A 16,011-nucleotide genomic window follows, 5' to 3' on the forward strand; every position below is an offset into this window, starting at 1 on the left:
CATCTATTCCCAAACCGCCCAGAGACCTCACAGCCCCAGACAGACCCCTGCACCCCAAACAGCAGAGCTGTGAAACCCTGGACATGGACCACCCAAACACCCAAGAGAACACAGATCCCTAACTGGTTCTAAAACCTCATGCTTTAGACATGGACCCCCAAGTTACTGAGACACCCTGGAACACAGCACTAAACATTCCAGAGGCCTTATTCCCTAGAATATAGTGCCACAAACAACTCAGACTCATGTCTTGGACACAGACTCCAAAGAACTCGGAGATTCCATGGCCCAGAAACAGACCCTGTTCAGAGAATTCTGACCCTGGGAAACGTCTATACACAGCTCAGAGACTCCACAACTTCTGACACAGACCTCTAAACAGTTCAGAGTCAGGGCATTCTAGGAAATACTGAAGCATTTAAGAGACCTCATGCTTTGCAACCCACATACCCAAAGAGCTCAGAGACCTGAAAGTCTGACTTCAGGTCCCCACAAAACTCACAGACTTCACAACCAAGGATAAAGACCCAGCAACTTCTCAGAGAACTTCCAAACTGGGATAAAGATGGGCAAACAGTTCAGAGACCTCATATCCCAAACATGATGGTAGGGCACACCAAAACCACATCTGCTGAGACACGGGCACTAAACCAGCTCAGCAACCTCGCACTCAACAGATTCCTGTTCAGACATGTCACAAATTGGACAGAGATTCCCCACAAACAGCTCAGAGCCTTCAACGCTGAGACACGTCTGCAAACAGCTCAAAGGCCTCATGTTCTAGTTCACAGAAGAGCTCAGAGACCTGAAAATCTGGACATGGATCCTCTATAGCTTCTAGGCTTCATGTCCTGTGATACAGACCCCAAAAAACTCCGAGGTCACATGTTCTGGACACAGACCCCAAACAGCTTAGAAACCTCACACCCTAGGCTAATATCCCCAACAAAAAACACAGACTGCCAAATGATTGAGAAATAGCACACCCTGGACTCAGACCTCAAAAGCACTCAGGGAACTTGCACTTTGTGCTTGTATCCAGGAAGACTTCAGACACCTGACCCTCATGGACACAGATCACCAAACAGCCCAGAAACCTCACGTTCTGGGCAAAGTCGGCCACACATGGCAGAGAAACCTCAGAACTGGGACATGGACCCACAACAGCTTGCAGACCTTGCATCAGAGAACTTCTATCCTGGGAGACAAACACAAAAACGGCTCAGACACAGCACATCCTGGCTCCCTGTGCCCACAAACAAGCAACTCACACTGTGGGACAAAAACTCTCAGACTTCATTAACCTCACGCCCTGGAAAGCAGACCTGCTAACAGGCCAGAGACCTCACATATCAGATACACAATGCCAAAATGCTCAAAATTAATGAACATCACGCCCTATGACACAGACCCCTACACCACTCAGAAACATAACAACCAGGACATGGACCCCAAAACACCCAAGAGACACCATAAACTGTTGAAAGAACCCCAAACCTCTCAGAGACCTCAAACCCTGGAAACCTAGTAAGTCAGGGATCCCATTCCCTGGGATGGAGGCTCCTCCAACAGGAGTTACCTCACTCTCGGAAACACACCCCAACAGTTAGGGACCTCAACAGCAAGGGGATACAGAGCTCAGAAATCTCACACTCTGGGACACAGAGGGTGAAGCACCTCCGAGGCCTGAGGCATTAGAAAGACTCCAAACTCTAGAAACGTATCCAGAAACTGCCCCTCAAAATCACACCCAAAGACAAAACCCCCGACATCAGCAAGAACTCATTCCCTGGGACATGGGCTGAAAACAGTTCAGGGGGTGACACCCAAAACAGCTCAGCCACCTCACCCCTAAACAGAGACTTCTCAATGGTTCAGAAATGTCATACTCTGCACAGAAACTACCACAGAGTTGAGAGATTTCATGCACCTAGTAAAGACCTCCAAATAGCTCAGAAAACTCACTAAACAGCACCCCCCATTCCCCCATTAAAAGTTCAGAAAACTTGACCCGGGAACAAATCCCTAATGAATCAGATAGCTCACACCCTGGGATTGAGGCCTCCCCAAAAGAAGAGGCCTGAAAATATGTTCCAAACAAGTCAAGAACCTCTCAAACCAAAAGAGCTCAGGAACCACAGACTCTAGGACAGTCACCCAAAAAACACAGTGAACTCACCCCTGGAATGTAGACCATAAAGAGCTCAGAACCCCCAAGTCCAGAATTCAGAAATCCTTCTGAGACTTAAGATATAGACCCTAAAATATAATTCAAAGAAAATATGCTGGATGTAGAACATCGAATAACCTTAAATCGCAGGACGCACACACCCAAACAAATCAGGAAACACACACCCTGGGACAGACATACAAAAACAGCTCAGAGAATTCAAATTCTAGGAAGTACAAGCCCCGAAAGACCAGACCTCACATCCTGTAACATACTCACAAAAAGATCAAAAACCACACAGCCTGAGATACCCACAAGTATTTCAGAGAAACAGCATTCAGGGACATATACCACAAACATCATAGACCACAATCCCTGCAACATTTGCACATAAACATACAGGCATGCCACATGTTGGCATTTGGTGTTTAGTCGCTAAGTTATGTCTGACTCTTTTGCAACCCCATGGACTATAGCCCGCCAGGCTCCTCTGTCCATGGGATTTTCCAGGCAAGAATACTGGAGTGGGTGCCATTTCCTTCTCCAGGGGATTTTCCCGACCCAGGGATCAAACCCACATCTCCTGCATTGGCAGGCAGATTCTTCTACTGCTGGGCCACCAAGGAAGCCCTGGGATACATACTCACAAACAGATCAGAGCACTCATATCCTGGGAAATAAACCAAAGAATGGATGAGAGATTCGCACCCACAAAAAGACCAGAGACTCAAATCCTGAAACATAAACCCAAAAACACCTTGGGACCTCACATGCTAGGACAAGAAAGACAGGTTAAAACCTTGTGATCTGGGACACAGAGCCCCAGAAAGATGAGACACCACACACTGTTGATGGATATACTAGAATATATCCTCACATCTTGAGACACACCACCACTAGAGTTGTTGAAGTACATCCACAAATAAATGTGATACCTGGGGACACGGGTCCTCACATAGATCAAAGACTTCACACCCTTGGACATATACTCACAGACAAGTAAGAGACCTTGAAAGCTGGAAATACACACAGAACTAGATGAAAGAGCTCTCATCCTGGGACATAAACCCCCAAAGAGGTCAGATAACTCATGTCTTTGGACATACGCCCATAATCACAACAGAGACCTCAGACCCTAAGACACAGAGCGTCACACAGAGCATATACCATGGAATATACACAGCAAAGGGATCAGATACTTCCCACCCTGGGACATACATTGAAAAAGGCCAGAGAGAGACACATATTCTAGGAAATATACTTTAAATCTTGGGAAACAGATCCACAAAGAGACTAGAAACCTCAAACATTGGGACATGCACCCCAAAACAGATCAGAGACCACACAGCCTGGGACACATATCCACAAACAGCTTGGGATTTCACATCCTGGAACAAACATCAAGAAACAAATTAAGAGACCTCAAATGCTTGACAATACACATGAAGATATAAGGGCTATCACATCCTGGGACATAGAGTAACAAAATGTTCACAGACCTCACATGCTAGGAAATACAGAAACAGATCAGAAACCTTACATCCTAGAACACGCACTCAAACAGATCACAGACATGAAGTCCTGCAAAACACACCCACAAACCATTCACAAACCTTGTATCCTGGAACATACAACAAGTCAGAGACCTCACATCTGATGCCTGCAACCAAAGAGGATACAGATAACAGATCCTGAGATGGACATCCAAAACCTATCAGTGACCTGAAATTCTGGGAAGACAGCAACAAACAGATCAGAGATCTCCATTCAGCAGAACAGACACACCAAGTGGACAGAGACACACATTCCAGAATACTCATCCACAAAGAGCTCCCCAAAAAGTCATGTATTGGGAAATATACCCACAAACACCTCAGAGACTTCACATCCTTGGACATTCACCAACAGATCAGACACATCAAAACCTACAAATCACATACAGAAACATACTGGTTCTTATATATGGGGGAATACATCCACAAATAGATTGGAGGGCTCAAGTCCTGGGGTGTACATTGACAAAAATATCAGAGACCTTACAGCCTGGAGCATACAAAACAAAGAAAGACATCAAATCCTGCAACACCCATCCACCATCAAGTTAGATACTCCATGTACTGAAGAATACATCCAGCAAATACACAAGATTGTAGATGTCACATTTTGTAGCATAACCCACAAAGAAGACAGAGGATCCAAGCATTTGTAGGTTCAAATCTCTCTCACCTCAGCTTCTGCCATCACATCACTTTTTGTGACTTTCCTCTGTCATCACATAGCCCTCCATGTCTCAATAAACAGTTACTTCAAGCTCTCTGATACTGAAGGTTCTGCCTCCCTCATATAAAGATCATATGGTGACTATACTGGATCCTCCAAGGTAATCCAGGATAACTGCACCAATCTCAGGATGCTTACTAATACATATTTGCCAAGTCCCTTCTTCCAGGTAAGATAACACATTAAAAAGTTCTAGGAATGGGGTGAGGACATTGATCTATTATTCAACCAAAGAGAATATACATGCACAAACAAAAAGAGGCCTCACATCCCAGTACATACACCCAGGAAATGCTCAAAGAATTCACATCTGGAGTTACACACCTCAGAGACGTTCTACCCTGGGAACATACTTGTGAAAGATAAGAGAGCTGGATATTCTGGAACATTCACTAATTAATGCTTAGAGTCCTCACACTCTGAGAATCAGACCCACAAAGACATAAGAGAATGCACTCTCTGGGACATACACCCCCAAAGAAAAGAGGGACCTGACATCCTGGGATAAACTCCCACAAAGAGGGACCCACATTCTAGGACACCCAAATAGACCCTCTCTGACTCTGGGATATGTACACCCACAAAGGGCAGAAAAAAGCCCACATTCTCTGACATATACACACAAACAGGTCAGGGATCTCATAAACTGGGACATATAACCTCAAATGAAACAGACTGCATATACCCTTTTACAAACCCACCCAAAGAGATGACACACTCGCATGTGGCATAAATGCACAAAAGATCAAAGACTCAGTCTGAGAAATAAAACCCAAATCACACCAGAGACCTTCAATCTTGCAACATGAACTGACAAACAGGTTACAAACCTCACGTGCTGATAAATGCACCCAGATAAATGCAAACACTGGAAATCTTTGGGCACACAGACTCAAGGAGATCAGAGAATTCAGATCCTGGGATACACACCTACAGAGATCCTCCCCGAAACAAGTGCATGGAAATACACCCATAAGCACCTCAGAGGGCTGTTAATGTGGGACATGCACCCACAAATAGATCAGAGGCCTCACATCCCAAAACACACAACCAGAATGAACTCAGAAATCTCACATCCTGGATATATCTCTGTCTTATCTGGGCTTCCCTAGTGGCTTACATGGTAAAAAATCTGCCCGCAATGCAGGAGACCCAGGTTCGATCCTTGGGTCGGGAAGATCCCCTGGAGAAGGGAATGGCAACTCCAGTATTCTTGCCTAGAGAATCCATGGACAGAGGAGCCTGGCGGGCTACCGACCAAAGGGTTGCAAAGAGTCGGACATGACTGAGTGACTAACACTTTCACTTTTCACTTTAATCTATCTATGGTGATATGAATATTGATATAGATAGGTTTTAATAGATAAGACTTTCACTTCATGGCATATATGCCATCAAACAAGTAAAAAAATGCTTAAATTATCCCCATAAGACATCAGATACCTGGAATAAATACCCACAAACAGCTCAGAGATCTCACACTCTGGGATGTATTATACATTCACAAAACACTGGAGACCTCATATCCTAGGACATGCACTGAGAAACAGATCAGAGAACTCAACTCCTGTGAAAACACCGTCAGGCACATCAGAGACCTCACACTCTTATTCATTCCCCCATAAAAAGACCAGACACTTTACACTATCAGACAAGTACACACAAACAGATGAGAGAATTCCCATGATGGCATATACACCTGGATTCACTCCCTGTTTCATTCGCCAGTGAACACACCAGGGGCCTCTCAACACAAAATTGAGACAAAAAGCAGATCAGGAATCCTCACATCCTGGAACATAATCCGAGAAACAGATCTGGGGTTTCAATCAAAGGGAAATCTACCCACAACGAGCTCAGCATCCTTACACCGTGAGCATGCATACCTCAACAGTTCAGAGAACTCACATCCTGGGACCTGTACACAAAGTCAGATCAGAGGCCTCCTCTCTTACTCCAAAACAGCTGGGCCCACAAATTCTGGGACATGCAACATCAAAGACAACAGAGACCTCACACCCTGGTTCAAATACTCGAACACAAACCAGAGACCTTCCATCAGCAGACACACACTCACAGATCATGGCATTCACGTTCTTGGGTGTGTACTAACAACCAGAGACCTCACAACCTGGGACGTTGTATTCTCTTTTCCCTCTCTTCCCCCCTCCCTCTCATCCTTCCTACCTTCCTTCCTTCTTTCTTTCCTTCCAGAAAAGAAGGCTACATTTACTCCATTTCTTTTTTTAATTTTTTTGGGTCACATTGTGCAGCCTGTGGGGATCTTAGTTCCCCGACCAGGGACTGAATCCAGGACCTCAGCCGTGAAAGCATGGAGTCCTAACCACTGGATCACCAGGGAATTAATTCCCTATTCCATTTCTTGAAGATGCAGGCCTTTCGTCTTCTCAGAACTTGCTGCTGTAACAAATCACCACAATCCTACTATCATAAAACAAGTTTGTTATCTTACATTTCTGCAGATCAAAAGACTGGCAAGGAGCCTTACAAGGTCAAAGTTAAGGTGGCAGCAGAGCTGGTCTCCTGGAGTTCCGAAGGGAGAAACTAGTCCCTACAGGCCACCTGTATTCCCAAGCTCCGGGCCCCTTCCTCCCATCTTCAGTCAACAGTGTTTCATCTCCAAATCTCTCTCTCTTTTTATTATCTATCTATATCTCTATGTCTCTTTGATTGCTGTTTATGTCATCGTGTTGCCTTTTCTGACTCCACTTCTGTCACTACATTGTGTTCTCTGACTCTTACCTTCATGTGTCCCTCCTATAAGGACACTTGTGATTACACTGGGCCCACCTGGGTAATCGGGGATAACTTCCTCATCTCAGGATGCCTAACATAATCATACCTGCAACACCCCCTTTTCCATATAAAGTAACATACGTATAGGTTCCAGGGATTAGAAAGTGGACCTCTTAGAGGGCTGTTATTCAGTCACCAAAAACAAACATGCACCAATAGTTCATGGACCTCACGCTCTGAGTCACACACTTCCAAACAGATGAGACACCTCCCACCCTTTAATATTCACCCAGGAACAGAGAGACACTCATTTTGGAACACATACCCACCAAAATGCTCAGTGTCCTCAATCACTTGGAATTAAGCTTACCATCTGGGACACACACACACAAATTGTCAAGAGAAACACATCCTTAGACATAAACCACAAACAAGACATGTAGCAGCGAGCTAAATGGATCTCACACCCTTGATAAACCTGCACAAAGAGCTCAGGCACTCACATACTGTGATAAACACAAACAGATCAGAGACCTTACGGGAGAAATATCACCAAAAAGAGATCAGAGCCCTCAAATCCTATAGCATTAAACTACCTTACATACAGGAAATACAACTAGAATGAGTACAGAGACATGGCGCCTTGACATGCACATCCACAAACAGATCAGAGAACTCATAACCTGAGACAGACACCCACAGACAAATCAGAGATCTCAAATCCTGCAATATATACCCACCATCAAGTCAGAGACCTCATTTGCTTGTTTGCTCTGTTGCTCAGTCGTGTCCGACTCTTTGCTACCCTATGGACTGTAGCCTGCCAGGCTCCTCTGTCCATGGAATTCTCCAAGCAAGAATATCGGAGTGGGTTGCCATTTCCTTCTCCAGGGGATCTTCCTGACCCAGGGATTGAACCTGTGTCTCCTGCATTGGAAGGTGGGTTCTTTTACCACTGAGCCACCAGGGAAGCCCAGAGATCTTGTATGCTAGGAAAAAAGAGCCAGAAACCAGTCATAGGCCTGAGAGCTTACAACATATAACACTGAAAAGGTCAGAGAGCTTATATTCTGGGACATTCCTCCCAAACAGGTCAGAGGTTTCAAAACAAAGGAAATAACCCACTGAGAGCTCAGCAACCTCACAGCCTGGATACACATACCTTTAGATCAGATAAGTACATAGACATAGACATGTGTGTATGTGTTAAGTCACTTCAATCATGTTCAACTCTGCATCATGTCTGACTCTTTGCAACCCTATGGACTGTAGCCCGCCAGACTCCTCTGTCCATGGGATTCTCCAGGCCACAATACTGGAGTGGGTTGCCACACCCTCCTCCAGGGGATCTTCCTGACTCAGACTCAGGGATAGAACCCACGTGTGTTACACCTTCTGCATTGGATGGGTTCTTTACCACTAGTGCCACCTGGGAAGTACATACCTTCAGATCAGATCAGTATATAGATATAGACACCAGTCAGTCAGTCAGTTCAGTCACTCAGTCGTGTCCAACTCTTTGTGACCCCATGAACTGCAGCATGCCAGGCCTCCCTGTCCATCAGCAACTCCCGGAGTCCACCCAAACCCATGTCCATTGAGTCGGTGATGCCATCCAACCATCTTATCCTCTGTTGTCCCCTCCTCCTCCTGCCCTCAATCTTTCCCAGCATCAGGGTCTTTTCAAATGAGTCAGCTCTTCGCATCATAGACACAGACATATATCTATCCATCTATCTATCTAGGCAAACAAACCAGAAATCTCATAAGCTTGGAAGTATCCTCCCCAAACCTCAGAAATCTGACAACCTGGCACATGCACACACCAATGGCACAGAGAACTCATATCCTTGGAATGAATATCCATAAAGAGTTCAGAGATTGCATACTTCCTAGAGCATGCTGAAAGCAAATGGATCAGAGAACTAAGATCCTGGAAGAACACCTTGGCATAGGTCGGAGACTTCACACTCTGGTTCACTGGCCAGTGAACACATCAGACATTTCATAGCATCAGATGCTACCTACCAACAGATCAGGGTATTCACATCCTGGGACACAGACCAACAAAGAGATTACAGACATCAGCACCTGGACATGTAGCCATAAACAGATCAGAGACCTCAAACACAGTTTGGAGGCCTCACATGTGACATACATTATCAAATAGATCCAGGACCTGAAATCCTAGGATGTACATCCACACACAGATGAGAGCCTCACAACCCTCCCACGAAGTCACAAAAAGACCACAGACTTCAAACTCTACAACACACACCCACAAATAGATCAGAAACCTCAAGCCCTGGTTCATATATAACAAACAGATCAGAAAGTTCAAATCCTGGGATATGTTTGACAAACAATGTTGAGATCATAGGTACCTGAGACCCACAAATGGAGACCTTAAATCCTGCAATGCACAACCACAATCAGAGACCTTACAGGTTAAGAAAACACCAGCAGAGACCTGACATCTTTCAACATAGATCCATTAACAGATCAGACAGCTCATGTACTAAGACACACTAGCAAACAGATCCGAGTCCTCAAGTCAAGGACGTACACCCACAAAGAGCTCTGGACTCCCTCACACCCTGGACATACAAACCTAAACAAATCAGAGATCTAACATTCTGGTAAACACGTGATCAAACAAATCAAAAACCTCGTATCACCAGAATTACCCCCCAAGCATATCAGAGACCCAACAAACTGAAATGCAACCCACAAACATTGCAGAGACCTTAGATATTGGAATGTCCTCTCTAAATTAGGTCAGACACCTCACATACAAGGACATGTACCAAAAAAAATGTGTGGAGACCTCACATCCTGAGACATATCTCCACAAACAGCTGTAAGACCACAAGTTCTGGGACACACCCCCTCAAACATTCAAAGACCTCTCAACATGGTTCATACACCTACCCACAGATCAGAGACCTCCCACCATCAGACACACATTCACAAACAGATCATGGAGTTCACACCCTGGGATGTGCCCTGACAATCAGATAGAGACAGCGTAACCTGAGACATTGTTTTCATTTCCTATTGCTGCTATAACAAGTCACAATCTTAGTGTCATAAAACAGCACACATTTATTATAGAAGCCAAAAATGGGTTTCAAAGGGCTAAACCCAAGTTGTTGGCAGAGCTGTGTCACTCCTGGAGGCCCTCGGGGAGAATCAAATGTTTCCTTGCCTTTTCCAGTTTCTAAAGATGCCTGCATTCCTTAGCTCTTAACTCCTTCCTCCATCTTCAAAGCCAGCAGCGTTTCATCTTCAAATCTTTCTCTCTGATCTTTACTGCTGTCATTACATCTGACATCTTCCCTGACCAACTGTTCTGCCTCTCTCCTATAAGGACCCTTGTGATTACCTTGTGCACACCCGGAAAATTCAGAACAACCTCCTTCATCTCAAGATGATTACTTCACATCTACAAAGGACTTTTTGACTTGTTCCAGAGATTAGGGCATGGACATCTTTAGGGACCTTTATTCCAACAACCCCACATATACCTCCACACACAATTAAAAACACCCCATCCTGAGACACATACCAATAAGTAGCTCAAAGACTTCACATTCCGTGCCATATAATTCCAAAGAGGTCAGAGATCTCCAACCCTTGGCCATACATCCAAAAAAGGAGTGAGGCCCATGTTCTGTGCACATCATCTACCCACAAACAAGGCAGGGACCTCACAAACTGAAATATATAACCACAAATAGAAGACATCTCACATCCCTGACAAACACACACAAGGAACCAGAAACAAATTCTGTGATAGAAAGGTGAAAACAGAACAGAGACCTCATTTGACAAATGTACCCACACAGAGGAGAGACTCTCTGCAACCCAAGACATACACTCACAAACATAGTAGAGCTCTCAAGTCCTGCAGCACACACCCACAATCAAGGAAGAGACCTCACATTCTAGGAAAACCAGCTTGAGGCTGATTATGTACCTGACATCTTCACAAAACACCCACAAAGAGTTCCAAGGATTCATATCTTGGGACCCAGACCCACAAAATGATCAGAGACCTCAAGCCATACAAAATGCAACCATAATGAGCTTCAAATCTCACACCTGGATGTGTGTGCTTGTGTGCTTAGTCGCTCAGTCATGTCCAACTCTTTGCAACCCTTTGGACTTTAGCCTGCCAGGATCCTCTGTCCACAGGATTTTTCAGGAAAGAATACTGGAATGGGTTAACATTTCCTTCTTCAGGGATCTTTCTGACCTAGGGATCAAACTAGCTTCTCCTGTGTGTCCAGCACTGCAGACAGATTCTTTACCTGCTGAGCCATCAGGGAAGCCCCACACCTGGATATACACACTGAAATATATCAGAGATACATACATATATGTATACATCTACATGTGTATATGTAAGTACATGTGTATATGTAAGTATATATACGTACGTCATCAAATTAATCAGAAATCTCCTATTTCAGAAACACCTATGAAACATCCAAGACCTAGCAACCTAAACATAATTCACAGACACCTCAGAGACCTCATATATGTACACATAAAATGAGTACAGAGACCTCATGTCCTGGGGCACACGCTCGCAAACAGATCAGAGCCCACATGTTCTGAGACATACACCCACAAAAACCTCAGAGTCTACAATTTTAGGGGGACACACTCTCAAACAGGTCAGAGACCACTCACCTGGGCTCACACACTCACACACACGGATCCAAGACCCTTGCCATCAGACATACACTCACAAACACCGTGGAGCTCACATCCTCAGATGGCCAGATAGAGGTGTCGTGATCCAGGACACTGTATCCTTTTCTTACTGCTGTTTTAACAAAGCACCACAATCTTAGTGTCATGAAAAAACACACATTTATTTATTATACTACATTTGTGTAGGTCAGAAACCCAAAAGTGGGTCTTCCAGTCAGTTCTAAAATCAGATGTAAACAGAGCTGTCTTCCTTCTGGAGACTCTAAAGTGAATCCATTTCCTTGCCTTTTCCAGTTTCCAGAGCCACCTGGATTCTTGGTCCTGGGCCCCTTCCTACACCTGCAAAGCCATAAGCACTTTATCTTCAAATCTCTCTGATCTCTGCTTGGGTCATCACATCTCCTTCTCTGTCTCTGCTTCTCTCATTATCTCCTCCTTGATTAGGGCTCCCTGGCACATGCCCTTTGCTGGAGCCTATTAGTTGCCTGGACGCATGTACAAACAATTAGAGATGTCACAGCCTAAGACAGACTCCCATCAACAATGCAAAGACTTCACAAGCTGGGACATATACCCACAAACATCTTCACGTCAGATCACTGTGTCTGATCTGGCTTTTGTCATTTCCATTCCTGACAATAACCACTCTGTCCCTCTCTTGAGAGTCCCTTGGACAACAAGGAGATCAAACCAGTCAATCCTAAGGGAAATCAACCCTGAATACTCACTGGAAGGACTGATGCTGAAGCTGAAGCTCCAAAACTTTGGCCACCTGACACAAACAGCCAACTCATTGGAATATAAGACCCTGATGCAGGAAAAGATTGAAGGCAAAAAGAGAAGAGGGTGATAGAGAATGAGATGCTTGGATGGCATCACTGATTCAATGGATATGAACTTTGGTGAATTCCAGGAGATGGAAAGGGACAGGGAGGCCTGGTGTGCTGCAGTCCATGGGGTTGCAAAGAGTCGGACACAACTTAGCCACTGAACAACAACAACCCCCTCATTTCAGGATGTTGCGATTACATTGGACCCACCTAGACAATCTAAGAAAATCTCCCCATCTCAAGATGGTTAATTTAACAAGGTCCTACTGTATAGCATGGAGAACTATATTCAATATCCTGGCATATATCATAATGGAAAAGAATATAAAAAGAATGTATATATGTGTGTAACGGAGCCACTGTGCTGTACAGCAGGAATTAACACAACATTGTAAATCAACTATACTTCAATTAAAAATACATTTTAAAAAGCAAATGCTTAACTTAATCGTATCTGCCAAGTACCTTTTAACATGTAAGGTCACATTTTCATAGTTTTCAAGGTTGAGGACATTGGACAAGGATAGCATATTGAAAAGCAGAGACATTACTTTGCCAACAAAGGTCCGTCTAGTCAAGGCTATGGTTTTTCCAGTGGTCATGTATGGATGTGAGAGTTGGACTGTGAAGAAGGCTGAGCGCCGAAGAATTGATGCTTTTGAACTGTGGTGTTGGAGAAGACTCTTGAGAGTCCCTTGGACTGCAAGGAGATCCAACCAGTCCATTCTGAAGGAGATCAGCCCTGGGATTTCTTTGGAAGGAATGATGCTAAAGCTGAAACTCCAGTACTTTGGCCACCTCATGCAAAGAGTTGACTCATTGGAAAAGACTCTGACGCTGGGAGGGATTGGGGGCAGGAGGAGAAGGGGACGACAGAGGATGAGATGGCTGGAAGGCATCACTGACTCAATGGACGTGAGTCTGAGTGAACTCCGGGAGTTGGTGATGGACAGGGAGGCCTGGTGTGCTGTGATTCATGGGGTCACAAAGAGTCAGACACGACTGAGCGACTTAACTGAACTGAGAAGGCTTTAAGTCAGCAGAGCAGAGACAGACATTCAAAATTAGAGACGTCATATCACAAAACACACACCTACAAAAAGCTCAGAGACCTAAAATCCTGGGGCATACACCAGAAATAGTTCACATCCCTCATCCAGAGTCACACATCTAGAGAGGGATCAGAGACCTCCGACCCTCAGACAGACATCTAAAGAGAGCAGAGAGATGTACATCGTGGGGCATACACCCACAAACAGGTGTATGGAATAGGTCTGGAACCTCACAAATTGGGGACACATATTCCCACTCAAACAGACCTCATACCCTTGCCTAATAAGCAGAAGAGACTAGGAAAAAAACTTCAGTTACCATGATACACATACAAATGGATCAAAGACCTCGTCTGAGAAATACTATCAGAAATGGTTTGGAGACCTCAAACCCAACAATAAGAACCCACAATATGTCAGAGAGCTCATTTCCTGGAACATACTCCCAGAGTGATTAAAGATACTTTACATCTTGGCACATACATCCACAAAGAGATGAGAGAGCTCAAATCCTGGGACACATACCTGCAAACAGATCAGAGACCTCAACTCTGAGATACACACTCAAAAGGAACTCAGAAACCTCATACCTTGGATATACACACTTTAACACATAATACACCTCTCATCCCATCATATGTTTTAGCATCAGTTCAGTTCAGTCACTCAGTCATGTCTGACTTTGCAACCCCATGGACTGTAGCATGCCATGCCTCCCTGTCCATCACCAACTCCCAGAGTTTACTCAAACTCATCTCCATTGAGTCGGTAATGCCATCCAACCACCTCATCCTCTGTCACCCCCTTCTCCTCTTGCCTTCAATCTTTCCCAGCATCAGGGTCTTTTCAAATGAGTCAGCTCTTCACATCAGGTGGCCAAAGTATTGGAGTTTCAGCTTCAACATCAGTCCTTCCAATGAACACTCAGGACTGATTTCCTTTAGGATGGACTGGTTGGATCTCCTTGCAATCTAAGGGACTCTCAAGAGTCTTCTCCAACACCACAGTTCAAAAGCATCAAATCAGAAATCTCATATGCTTGCAAATAATACCAAAAGTATCAATATCTAACACCCTGGGATATACACCCTCCAACAGCTCAGGGAACTCACACCTGGGATGTACATCCACAAAGGGCTCTGAGACCACACGTCCTAAGATCTGTGTCCAGAAACAGATCAAAGAACTCACGTCCTGGGAAAACACCCTCAAACACATCAGAGTCCTTTCAACCCAGTTCACTTACCAGAAAACAGATCTGAATCTTTATACCATTAGACATGTACTGCTCCCCCCACCCAACACACACAGAGATCAGAGAGTTCACACCCTGGGGTACACCTCAACAAACAGATTAGAGACCTCACAACCTGGACACGTAACCACAAAGAGACCACAGACCTCGAACCCTGCAGTCTATACTTTCAAAGAGACCAGAGACCTCATACTCTGAGAAATATACCAACAAACAGATCAGAGGACTCACATCATGGGACATACTCCAGAACACTTCAGAGACCATATACAACCACAACTAGATCAGAGATCTCAAATCCTGCAACAGATATTCACAAGAACATCAGAGATAAGACATACTATGAAAAAGATCCAGAAACAGATGACAGAACGAATATCTTGTGACATATACCCACAAAGAGATCAGAGAGCTCAAAGCCAAGCATAGGTACTCACAAGAGATCAGAGGATTCAGGCCAAGGGACATAAACTCACAGTGAGCTCTTTGAAACCTCGCACTCTAGATATTCATAACAAAATAGGTTCGAGACTTCATATTATGGTAGATATATCACTGAGAAAAGCAGAAAGTTCATTAACATCAGAAATACCTCTGAAACACACCAGAGACCTAATAACCTGGAATGCAAACCCCAGATACCTTATTAAAGAGCTCATATACTATGGGCATTCCCTGACGGTCCAATGGTTATAGGTTTTGTGCTTTCACTGCTGTAAGCCCAGGTTCAATCCCTGGTCAGGGAACTAAGATCCCACAAGTGGCACGACCCCCACCCCCCAAAAAATAGACCTCAAATACTGGACACACATCCTGAATCAGCTCAAAGACCTCATATCCTAGGACACAAACATACAAACAGATTGGAGACCTCACATTCTGAGACATACAGGAACAAGCAGCTCAGAGACCAAAAATTGGGGGGCACACCCTCACACCGTCTGA

This window comes from Bos mutus, chromosome X, assembly GCF_027580195.1.
Source record: "Bos mutus isolate GX-2022 chromosome X, NWIPB_WYAK_1.1, whole genome shotgun sequence".
NCBI lineage: Eukaryota > Metazoa > Chordata > Mammalia > Artiodactyla > Bovidae > Bos > Bos mutus.